The 12,628-nt window shown below is 47.9% G+C and overlaps 1 long non-coding RNA gene across 1 annotated transcript; it reads right to left on the bottom strand.

Annotated features, from left to right (window-relative positions):
- Positions 1 to 1,557: 1,557 nt before the first annotated feature.
- Positions 1,558 to 3,127, bottom strand: LOC136158045 (uncharacterized). The gene is made up of 3 exons (XR_010661310.1): positions 2,858 to 3,127; positions 2,319 to 2,428; positions 1,558 to 2,059 (listed from the first exon to the last, which is right to left on the bottom strand). It is a non-coding gene; the product is annotated as an uncharacterized lncRNA (long non-coding RNA).
- Positions 3,128 to 12,628: the final 9,501 nt, after the last annotated feature.

Raw genomic sequence — 12,628 nt, 5'->3', positions numbered from 1 at the left:
AACCCCCAAGCTAGTGTTTGAAGGCTCAGGCTGGGTCAAGCCTTAGCTGAGTGCGCTGCACGCGTGGTGGTATTTATTTACTTAAATATTTGTTTTTATTTTATTTGTTTGTTTGACTGTGCCATCTCTTGCTTGCCGCATGTGAGATCTTTGGTTGCAGCATGTGGGATGTTAGATCCCCAACCAGGGATCTAAGCGTGGACCTCTAGGCAGTCTCCATCCTGTGATATTTAATCCTCACCTTAACTCAGCTACGGGGCTTCTCAGGCAGCACTAGTGTTAAAGAACCCGCTTGCCATTGCAGAAGACCTAAGACTCGAGGGGTTCGATCCCTGGATCAGGTAGATCCCCTGGAGGAGGAAATGGCAACCCATTCCAGAATGCTTGCCTGGAAAATCCCATGGACCGAGGACCCTGGCTGGGGTCACAAGAGTCACAACTGAGGACTAAACCACCAGCACCTGACTTCGGGACTGTTGTTTTTATTCTGTTTGCAGATGGGGAGACAGGTGGAGGTGGGGAGAAGTGGTTTGCCTGTAAACTTTACACAGAGAGGCGGGCATTAGGACCCAGGTCTCTTCTGACTCTGCTGTCTGCTCTAACTCTACAGGGAAACTTCCCGGAAAAAAAAAATAGATACCATTTTTCAAATTCCAGGTCTCCTTAAGTATAAAGAAGAACTAAGTATTTCATGAAAGTGCCAGTGGGGAATTTTTAAGTGGAACAAGGAATACCAGGCAGCCTTCCAGATTGGGGGGAGGGGGGTGTTGCTTATGTTCAGAGGTGAAAATTTCAGGCTCTAGGTGTTTCCCACACAGTTGAAGAGCTCCAGGCAGACTTGACCCCGTGCCCCAGGGCGGATCCCTGTCTACTGTCCAGTTCATCACCCTGGAGGTGAATGTACCCTACAGCATCTACTCAGATCCTTAAAATAGAATCCTGTGCGCCAGGCCTGCGTTTCCTGTTACTGGGTTCAGGATGGTGAGGAGGTGGTTATCTGGGTTTACTAACCTCTGACTTTTGTAGTCGTGAACAGTTAATGTTACTTCTTATTTGTATGTGAACCTCGTTGGTGAGTCAGTCCCATGACCTGGGAGGAAAGGTCTCCCAGCTCCATCTTTAAGGTCAAGAGGATGACGCTTACTGATGCTCATCTCAAGCCTGGCCAGGAACTTGGAAGTCCTAAGCGCCCACCCCAAACGAGGAACCTGCATCCCGGGCACTTCCTGTGGCTTCCTCTTTGTCCCTCCTACCGTCCATCCCTGGAAGACGCGCTCATTCATGCAGCAGACTGGAAGAGCCTGCCGTCCTTTAGACAAGTGTCTTCTCTCCGGGGACCCAGTGATTTTCAAACAGGAGTGCTGAAGGACCTGTTTTTCAAAAATTTCCCCATTGTCACAGATGGACCCTTTTGTAAAAATAGGGTAAAAATGACCTACTTGAAAAAACTGAACTTTAAAAATACCAGCGACATGTAAAAAACAAGCCCCAATTTTCTAAGCCCCGGTTTTTAAACTTAATTAGTTTATTTTCATATTTATTTATTTGGCTGTGCCAGGTCTTCGTCTGTGGCTCATGGCTTCTTTAGCTGTAGCATGTGGGATCTAGTTCCCTCACCAGGGGTTGAACCCAGGCCCCTGGCATGATGAGTGCAGAGTCTCAGCCACTGAACCACCAGGCAGGTCCCTACACCCCAGTTTTTTGGGGTAAGATCCAGTAGCCCACATTTCCAGTAGACTTGTGCTTGAGGGCAGACTCACAGTCCAGGGTGACAAATGTCTCATGGGTCTGCGATTCCCCGAAGAGAGGGACATAAATCATTTTGCAGGAACCCAGAGGGTTCAATCATATGCCTACCAGAAGCAGTCTTGAGGATCGGGGTCTCCAGCCTGAATGTCCCCTCGCGTCTGGTTGTCCGCGCCTGCGGATGGTTGGGTGGAGCTGAAGCACAAACGCTAGGTGCAGCCACGTCTTAGGAACAGTGGACAAATCTCACCGTCGGGTTCTTTTGGTGGCTCACTAGCTCAGTGTGCTTAGGTGAGGGCCACATAGACTGACTCTACAAATTAAAGTGTTTTAAAATAATTTGTATTCTGTAAGTCCAGCATTTTGTGATACTGCTCATATGAGGAGTCTATTTTTGTGTGTGTGGGTAATAAAGTTTTATTAAAATATAAAGGAGATAGAGAAAGCTTCTGACACAGGCATCAGAAGGGGGCAAAAGAGTACCCCCTATGAGGAGTCTAAAATGTGCAACAAGCCAGTGACTACAGCACAACAAGCCGACTCACAGGCGCAGCAAACAAAGCAGCGGTTACCAGCGGAGAGGGGCGCCGCGGGGGAGCGCGGGCGGCCTCAGCCATCGGGTGTCGGGAGGCCCAAGGATGTGCCGAGCAACGCGGGGAACAGAGCCAGTATTTTGTAATCACTGTAAATGGAAAGTAACCTTTAAAAATTGTGCAAAAATAATTTGTGTATAGTCAAGCCTTTTGGAGAGCAAACAATCTCTCCCTTTTACCTTGCCTTTTAGATCTTTCGTTATACACACATACATATAAGAAAGGGCTCAGCCGCTGTTGTTGAGTCACTAAGTCGTATCTGACTCTTTGCAACCCCATGGGCTGTAGCCCGCCAGGCTCTTCTGTCCGTGGGATTTCCCAGGCAAGAATGCTGGAGTGAGTTGCCATTTCCTTCTCCAGGGGATCTCCTAACCCAGGTATCAAACCTGGGTCTCCTGCATTGGCAGGCTGACCCTTTACTGCTGAGCCATCATGGGTTATATATATATATACACACACACACACACACACATTATACATGTTTTTACAAATCTTGCTTGTTTCACTCAGCAACATACCACGTTGTTGATACTTCCACTCACTGCTTTCGTCCCTTCCCCGTTCCTTCTCCCTGACTGTGTCTTAGCCCCACGTGGGTGCGTCGCGCCTCCTTTAGGGAGTCTTGTGATGGCCAACCCTTAGGTCGTGATCGCTCAGTCGCAGTGAACGTCCTGTGCCAGGGTCCTGGGCACCGAGGCGTGCGCTCCTCCGGGATAGATTCCAGCAGATCTATCAGTGGGTGTGCACATTTGAAATGTTGTAGGTACTGCCAAGTTCATCCTCCTGAGAGATAGTATGCGTCATCAACAGATGTTAGAGTTGAAAGATGTGCGGTTGAACTCATCCCTCCTTATGCGGATCAAGGGGCTGAAACGATGGGCAGAGCCTGGTCGAGGTCACATGTGACTGAAGACAGAGCCAAGGACACAGCCTCCTGCTTCTCTTTCCAGTTGCAGAGTTTTTATCAACCTTTGACCGCCCGATGGCCATTTACCTTCACCGGAGGTGTGTCCTGCACAGAACCAGGAGTGAAAGCTTTGAATACTTATGTTCATGTCAAATTTGAACCTCGGTCCTTAAGACTGTGTCCTAAGACCCTTAAGAAAGGGACTGTGACTTGAGGTAACTTTGCAGCCCCTCTCGGAGGAACATCTGATTTCCGTTGCGCCAAATCGCCCTTGTCGTGTACAGAACAGCTGAGTAGGGTGGGCAAGGGGCTGAGCCTGGCCTCCAGACTTAGCCGTGCTCCGCTTTGATACGGGGCATGGTGCCAGGCTCTCCCAGCTCCTCTGTACTGGTCCCCCCTCCCTTGGGAGAGGTAACCCTCTGCAGAGTAATCATGATGACAAAGTCAGAATAATGTATGGACAACGCTTGGGATGCTCCCAGGAAATGTTGGTTTCCTTCTCTTATCCTTCTCTTGAGGAATTTAATAGAAGGATCAGGATTTGCGTCCAACAGAGGGCACTGTCTGAGCTGGAGTGGGAGTCTTCTCAGCCCAGAGAGGAGCTTCAGTAAGATGCTCCCGTGGTGCCAATTTATTCCTGGAGTTTAGATTTAATTAAGGTCAGAGTCATTTTCACTTACCACCGAGAGCTGCTCTGAAGAGGTTATTTAAGGACGAGAAGCGGCCACATCCTCAAATTCCACGGACACTCCCTTCCATCTAACCCCTCTCTGAACCTTCGGCCTCCTGAGTATCATCGTCTGTCTTCGCCTTTCCATCTTCCGTGTAATCCATCTCTGTTAATGGAGTCACTGGTTCTTGGGCCATCTAGGACCATGACTTTATCTTGGACCCTCTGTCTCTCTCACTCCCTGTATCCAGGTAGTTGCCTGATTCAGAATATCTGACACATTGGTCCTTCCCTGTTGCCACACAGCAGCGCCGGAGGGCGGACCCTCATGACCTCCTGCCAGGACTTGTCTCCATATCCAGATAGGTCTGGGAGGCCCCGATCAGAGCATCCCAGCCAGAGCCATCTGACCTGCATCTCTGGAGCCCAGCAGGCTGGGTGACCCCCCTCCCCTCTGTTAAAAAAAGCTCAGGGCTCGGCAGGGCCTGGTGGCCCCAGCCCTTCCCTTTGGCTGCCATAACCGGAGAGCTGACTGTGTAAAGCTAAGGCCTTGACGGGCCTGGTGTCATTTACCCTCAGGAGATAGGAAATATTATTGTCCCCTGTTTTTTTTTTTTTTTTGGCTGCATCACATGTGGGATCTGAGTTCCTCAACCAGGGATCGAACCCACGGCTTCTACGTTAGAAGAGCAGAGTCTTAGCCACTGGACTGCCAGAGAAGCCCCATAGCATCCCCTGTTTGGGACAGGGCAAGTTGGAGTCGGCAGAGTGTGGAGACTTGCTTAAGGTCACGTAGCCAGGAAGTGGTGATGCCAGTCTGTCAAGCCCTGCGTGTCTCAACTGTGCTTCCCAATGGTGGTCCTCACACCCCAGGGCTGTGTTAAGAGGGTCTCCCTTGAAATGTCAAAAAAGGCAGTGGTGCCTGGCTAACGTCTAAGTTTAAAAAGATGAGTGGAGCCATTATTTTTAAATTTCTGTTAAAACACCAGGCACTATAGGAGTTTGTTTCCCACCCCACCCCCCCGCAAAAAAAAAAAAAAAGAATAAGCCTGAGGCTCAGCCCCTTGCTTGGTTTCGGCGACACTCCTCGAGGACCGTGCAGTCACATGGTGGTAAGTTACTTTGATTCTCAGACTGCATTGTGTCATTTAGACCCTAGTGGAACGCTCGCTGCTGTTTCCATCTGATAAATTAACGAAAAGCCCATATTACTGAAAAAAATCAACATTAAAAAGAAAAATACATACAAAATATCTATTTGGCTATAAGTAGAAGTATATTGTGTGTGCACTGTGTGTATTTATGAATAAAGTTATATGATTAAGGGGGAAAAAAAGAAAAATTGCAGAGCAATGATTCTATATATATCTGTACTTTCTTAGGGGAGGCAGTGCTTACTAATAAAACCTGAAACGATCTCTCCTTACCTCTTAGAAACAAACACAAAAATGAAAAAACAATAATAAACTTTTCAGAACACAAAATGCAAGGATTCCAAGAGAAGTAAGATTCAACAACAGGTGGCTGTTTTGACTACACCCTTTGACCAGAAAAGAAGCTTTGTGAAGTCAGGGACTGTGTCTTTCGTTGCTGAGTGACCAATTCCTGGCACATAGGAGACTGTCAGGGACTGTTTGCTGAGTGAATGAACAGCCATGGTATGCTTGCGCCAGCCCAGGATGAAGTGAGGATTTCCGAACTTGGTCCCTTTGGGAAGAACTGAGCAGTGACCGAGGTTTTCTGCACTTTACAGTTCATGGCACTCTCATCGTCTCATCTGATCCTTGCAGTCACCTGGGCAGCAGTGTTTCCCCCAGTTTCCAGAGGTGGTTGGGAGAAGTGACCTGCTGAGTTCAAGGTCCACAGTAAGGAAGAGGGGCCAGGTCTTTTGAATCTAAATTCAGTTCTCTTTCCACTGTCCTCCCAACCCTAACTAGGCTGAAAGAGATCAGAGATGGGTAACTAAATTAATCAAGGTTTATGTTTCTCATTTGTAGAGTGGAAGTTCTTTTTTAAATGTAAATTGCAGCCTATCGTCTCTTAATCCTTGATCATCTTTTTTTTTAAATCATCTTCTTTTTAATATTTGTTTATTTATTTTTGGCTGCATCAGGTTGCAGGCCTCTCTCTAGTTGTGGCTTGCAGGCTTGGTTGCCCTATGGCATGTGGGATTTTAGTTCTCTGACCAGGGATTGAACCCAGTCCCCTGCATTGGAAGGTGGATTCCTAACCACTGGGCCACCAGGGAAGTCCCAGAAAGGAAGTTTTGATTGTCACTCATGTCTGCTCTGTTTCGGGACCTCTCTTTTCTGATTTCTTCCCCACGTGATCGCTTACGTCTCCTGCATTGGCAAATGGGTTCTTTACCACTAGTGCCACCTGGAAAATCCCAAGAGCTAACGCAGGAGACCTAAGAGACGCAAGTTCGATCCCTGGGTCGGGAAGATCTCCTGGAGGGGGGCATGGCAACCCACTTCAGTATTCTTGCCTGGAGAATCCCCATGGACAGAGGAGCCGGCGGGCTACAGTCCATGGGGTTGCAAAGAGCCGGGCAGGACTCAGCATAGCACAGTACAGGCATCCCAAGGGGAGCAGTGGCAAAGAGTCCACCTGCCGATGCAAGAGATGCAAGAGACTCGGGTTGGAGCCCTGAATGGGTTAGATCCTCTGGAGGAGGAAATGGCAACCTGCTCCAGTATGCCTGCCTGGAGAATTCCATGGACAGTGAAGCCTGGAGGGTTACAATCTGTGAGGTCTCAAAGAGCCAGACACGACTAAGCGACTGAGCACGCAGGCAGGCAGGCATCTCAGAATGACATGGTCCCAACTGAACCTTTGATCTCTCCATCCCCTTCTTATCAGTTTCTTCCATCTCAGCAGATGGCAACCCCATCCTTGATCTTGTATTTTCCAAACTACCATCGGTATTATCCTTGACTGCTCTGCTTCTCTCACACACCATATCCAGTCCTACTGGCTTGATCTCCAAAGTATATCCAGTTACCAACAGCTTCTCATCACCTGCATGCCTCCTACCCTGGACCACGTCACCGTCATCTCTCGCTTGGACCAATGCAGTAGCCTCCAGTCTGATTTCTCTGCTTCTTCCCTTGCACTCATACAATCTGCTTTCCATACCACATCAGGAGGATCTCGAAAGTTCTAGTTACACCCTTGCCCTTCAGACAAGCTTCCTCTGCTTATCGCAGGTTGCATAAACACTCAGGTGGAAAACAAGCTTGTGGCTGCACCATCCCCATTTTATTTTCCGCCTTTTCAGAATTCCTATCTGTCGCCAGCTAGGTTTGTTTGCACTGGGTCTTAAATTCTGACAATTGTATCTTATATCCCTCCCTCCTGCCCCACCTCTTGCTCTTTAAAAATATTTTAAGACTTTTTCCATGGCTGCTAAAAACCATAAAGATTCAAGCATATACTTTAAAAAATCCATTACATAAAAGAACTGATTATATCTCAACAATCGGAATCCAAATAGAATGCAACAAAAATTCAGCAAATATGCATTTATTTTTGTTACTTATTGCTCAGAGCAAAGCCAGGGAGTTTAAGTGGCAGAAAGAACACACGTCTGAAAAAAAAAAAAAAAAAGAACACACGTCTGCTATTTGATGTTAGACAGCTGTCATCACTCTCGAGGCAGCATTCACAGGTTATGGTTCGTCAGGCACTGAAATATACACACCCTACCTCCCTGCACAGAGGCGTCAGGAGTCCTCATCTCCTATGCTATGGTGGATTACATTTTCCAAACAATGAGCACAATCTCTCCCTTAAGGAAACTTGTTATCGAAAGATGCGAGGGATCGGAATGTGTAATACAAAGCAGACACGCAGAGAAGAATGAGTTTTATGGGCAGGAAGAGGACTAACTTTATTGCCTATAAAATAAAGTCCACATGCTACAAGTTGGCCTGAACCCACCTGGTGCATCATTTTTTTTTTTTTTTCCTCCAAATCGACCTGAGGTTAAAAAGCCCTTTCATAGCTGGAGGACTTTAAGGATAAGCCCCTTTGAGCTCTCTGAACCTCAGTCTCCTGTGAAGAGGGGTTAATGCCTCCCTGGGAAGTTCTGAGACGCAGGAGGACACACTCTGCCGGTCCGTATAGGTGTGTTCTGGGTTAGAGCAGGGGAGTTGTATCGGGTTAGATGGAGTCAAAAACCTAGTTGTCGTCTCCATGAGGACGTGAAGAATGGTTCTGGGGAGATGCACGTGGGAGTCAAGCCGACAAGGCGTGGACTCCCGGTCAATCAGTGTGATGGACTGACGGATTCCCAGATAACTGGTTAAACATTCTTTCTGGGTGTGGCTGTGGGGGATATTTCTGGAAGAGATCACCATCTGAATCAGTCCTCTGAGTAAAGATAAAGAAGATCACCCTCACTGATGCTAATGGGCATCTTCCAGTCTTTTGAGAACTGAATAAGACAATATGGCCAAGGAAGGGTGAATCTGTCCTCCGGGTTTGCGCTGGAACACCTGTCTTCACCTGTCCTTGGTCCCGGGCGCTCCTGGTCCTCTGGCCTTCAGACTCTGGTTGGAATGAGCCCCACCAGCTCCGCTGTCCTCAGGCCTTTGGTATGAAGTGTACATGCTAGTCACTCATTCGTGTCTGACTCTTGGTGACCCCGTGGACTGCAGCCCGCCAGGCTCCTCTCTCCATGGGATTCTGCAGACAAGAATACTGGAGTGGGTTGCCATTTCCTTGTCCAGGGGGTCTTCCCAACCCAGGGATCAAACCGGGGTCTCCAGCATTGCAGGCAGATTCTTTACCATCTGAGCCACCTGGGGGGCCCCCGGTCTTTGAACTCAGGCAGAATTATATCACCAGCTTTTCTGGTTCTCCAGCTTACGGAGGACAGATCAAGGGACCTCCTGGTCTCGGTAGTCACATAAACCAATTTCTACCATAAATCTCCTCTTGTGTATCTATCTCTCTCTCCTACTGGTTCTGTTTCTCTGGAGAGCCCTGACTAATGCATTACTATAATTTTTATTCCCCTTCTGATTGGGCTAAACAGAACTCTGTCAAACCTGGGCACTGCTGGGATCCATACCTTTGCTTATATGACCCCTTCTTCCTAGCAGGCTCTTAGAACCTTAGCCTGCCCTAAACCAACTGCAACATTCTGCTCAAAGACCACCTCTTCCAAAACGCCTTCCCAGATGCCACCAGTCACAAGCAATTTCCCCAGCTCTCGTCTCCTCGAGCATGATTGTACCTCTGTGACGGCCGTTCTAGAAAATGGCTGTCAACATGCCGGCTTCCAGAACCCCCAAGAGGGGTTCCAACTCCTCAGTTTGATCAGGTCCCAAGCCAGGTGTGACTCCAGATATCTGACTCCTCCTCGGCTCCAAAACCATTCATTTTTGAGCATCCCTGGTGGTCTAGTGGTGTAGAATCTGCCTGCCAATGCAGGGAACACAGCTTTGATCCCTGGTCCGGGAGGATCCTGTGAGGCTCAGAACTAAGCCCCTGCATCGCAGCCTCCGAGCCCGCGCCCCTAGAACACACGCTTCCCGACAAGAGAAGCCACGTCGACGAGACGCTCATGCCCTGCGACTAGAGAGTAGCCCCTGTTCTCCGCAGCTAGAGATAGCCCACATGCAGCAACAAAGACCCACATAGCCAAAAATAAATCAAACAAATCTTTAAAAAAAAGGCCATCCACCTTTGCCCATCTCCAGTCCACTCTTCATCAGATATCGTTCTCAAAAGCACACCTATATTGTCATTTTTTGTTGTTCGTTCACTAAGTCATGTCCAACTCTTTGCGACCCCATGGACTGTAGCATGCCAGGCTCCTCTGTCTTCTACTGTCTCCCGAGTTTGCTCAAATTCCTGTCCATCGAGTTGGTGATGCCATCTAGCCATCTTATCAGACTTGACTTTCACCATCAGCCTCATCTACTGAGCTGACGTTGTTTCCACTTGGGCCTGGTCACCTCATTCTTTCTGAAGCTCCTAGTAATTGCCCTTCTCTCTTCCCCAGTAGCATATTGGACATCTTATGACCTGGGGAGGGGTGCTCATCTTCGGGCATCATATCTTTAGCCTTTTCATACTGTCCATGGGGTTCGCCAGGCAAGAATACAGGACAGTCTTTGTCACTCAGTTGTACCCGACTCTTTTGTGACCCCATGAACTGTAGCCTTACCAGGGTTCTCTGTCCATGGGATTTCTCAGGCAGGAATACGGGAGTGAGTTGCCATTTCCTTCTCCAGGGGACCTTCCCGAGATCCTGCATTGGCAGGCAGGTTCTTTACCGCTGAGCCACTTGGGAAGCCAAGAATACAGAAGTGGGCTATTTCCTTCTCCAGTGGACCACGTTTTGTCAGAACTCTTCGCGATCACCCATCTGTCCTGGGTGGCTCTGAACGGCGTGGCTCATAGCTTCAGTGAGCTGCACAAGCCCCTTCGCCACAACAAGGCTGTGATCCATGCAGTAGTTAGTGATGCCTAAAACCTTCAGTGACGGGACTATGATGCCTTGAGTGGGGCGACCTTGTCTTATCTCTGAAGCTTGTCCTTTTATTTGTGATGTAATTCAAATGCCATAAATTGTATCCCTTTAAAGTCTACAGTTCAGTATTTTTTTGTTTTTACTATATTAACAGAGTTGTACAATTGTCACCACTATTGAATTCCAGAATATTTGCATCATCCTCCAAAGAAACCCCAGACCTGCTGGCAGTTACTTTCCACGGCCTCCTCAGCCCCAGCCTATGGCAACCTTGAATCTTCTTCCTGTCTCTACGGATTCACTTATTCTGATAGTGCATATAAATTGTACAATATGTGGCTTCTTATGTCTGGCTTCTTTTGCTTAGCATGTGATATTCAGGGTTCATCGACGTCATAACATGGATCAGTATTTCATGCCTTTCCGTGGCTGAATAATATTCCACCACATTTTGTTTATGCGTTCTCCAGCTGATGGACATTTTGGCTGTTCTTTGTTTTTGGCTGATATGAATAATGCTGCTGTGAACATCTGTTCGGGTGTTTGGCTGACCTTGTGTTTCGTAGAGTGTATGCCTAGGGGTAGAATGTTCATTTGGATGACTTTCCCTGTTTCACCTTTTTTTTTTTTAAACATTTATTTTTATTTATTTGGCTGCATAGAGTCTTAGTTGTGGCATATGGGATCTAGTTCCCTAACCAGGGATCGAACCCAGCCCCCCTGTATCAGGAGCACAGAGTCTTAGCCACTGGACCACAAGGGAATTCCCCCCTGTTTCACCTTTGAGGGACTGCCCGACTCTGCCATCTCCCATCCCCCCAGCAGTGTCCGAGGATTCTTACCTCCCCACATCCTCCCCTCATCTCATCTGGTACCACGCTGCTCCTGAGTCTCCAGGCTCTAACCTCTGACACCTGTGGGATTTTCCCGGACTAAGGATCGAACCCGTGTCCCCTGCATTGGCAGGCGGATTTTGTACCACTAAGCCACCAAGGAAGTCCAAATGGAAGGTCTCAAAGGTGCCTGTGATTCTAACCTTAATCAGACCCAGTGCCTCATTGTCTATCCTGAAATGAAATTCACAAATAATATAACTTGCTCATAGAGTGAAAACACATACATGTAATTCTCAAGCTCTAAAACAGAGGAGAATAAGTGAAAAGTAATTTATAAGAAAATTATATGTACATGTACAATGCTGGAAGTCCCAGCGAAGTAGCCCGGGGCTTGAACTGAACAGGTAGAAGCTCTGTGAAGGTGACGGCTGCACACGCAGGGAGACCTAGGTGTGGGGTGTTGACCCCTCGTGTACCACCAGCACGGTGACTGGAGATGCTGCCAGTACTGATGTTCCAGAAGAATGACCCTTGGAAACCCCCACGCAGAGTCCAGCTCAGCCTTCTCTCAATTTGCACGGTCACTGCATTCCAGGAAAATTTTGTGTGTGTTTAAACCATGCAAAAGCCAGTCTGTGTTTAAATGGGAAATAGAGTTGTTTTCTAGGTTAACTGAACTGCTCCTGGTAAGAACCACCAAGATATACTCTTGCCTCAGGCTGGAACACTTTTCCTCTACCCTTTGACCAGGTGCTTCACCTATCCTTTTTTTAAAAAATATTTATTTATGTATTTGGCTGTGTCAGGGCTTAGCTGAGGCGCACAAGATCTTCGCTGCAACTTGCCGGATCTTCTTTTGCGGCGCACGCCCTCTCTATTTGTGGCACGTGGGCTTAGCTGCTCCGTGGCATGTGGGATCTTAGTTCCCTGACCAGGGACTGAACCTGAGTCCCCTGCACTGCAAGGTGAATTCTTAACCCCTGGACCACCAGGGAAGTCCCTCAAGTCCAAATTGGAAGGTGCTTCCTCAACTGAACCTTTCTAGCCTCTTCCCACCAGATTACTTTTCTCCCAGAGCATTGCGGGTACTTGTTCATAGTATTTAATATCTTTGAGACCATTTCCAAGTATACGTTGATCCGTTTTCTTTCTATTAACGTCCCCCTCCCAGCTGGACTCTGACACCAAGAGGCCTGGGCTTGTGACTTTCCTATCCTTGTATCCCCAGGCCTTAACTTAGCGCCTGGTATGCAAATACTTGCTGCACGAATACAATAGCTGTCTTGTCTACCTCCTTTGTTGTCCTGGGACTTCTTAGAAGACATTATTGTGCCAAATTTATCTGTGTCCTCAGTGCTAAAGATAGTTCTTCCTTTTATGTGGAAAACAGTG

This window comes from Muntiacus reevesi, chromosome 2, assembly GCF_963930625.1.
Source record: "Muntiacus reevesi chromosome 2, mMunRee1.1, whole genome shotgun sequence".
In the NCBI taxonomy this organism is placed as follows: Eukaryota; Metazoa; Chordata; class Mammalia; order Artiodactyla; family Cervidae; genus Muntiacus; species Muntiacus reevesi.
Note: the sequence above shows the minus strand (reverse complement) of the source record. Positions and strands in the feature narration are given on the sequence as shown.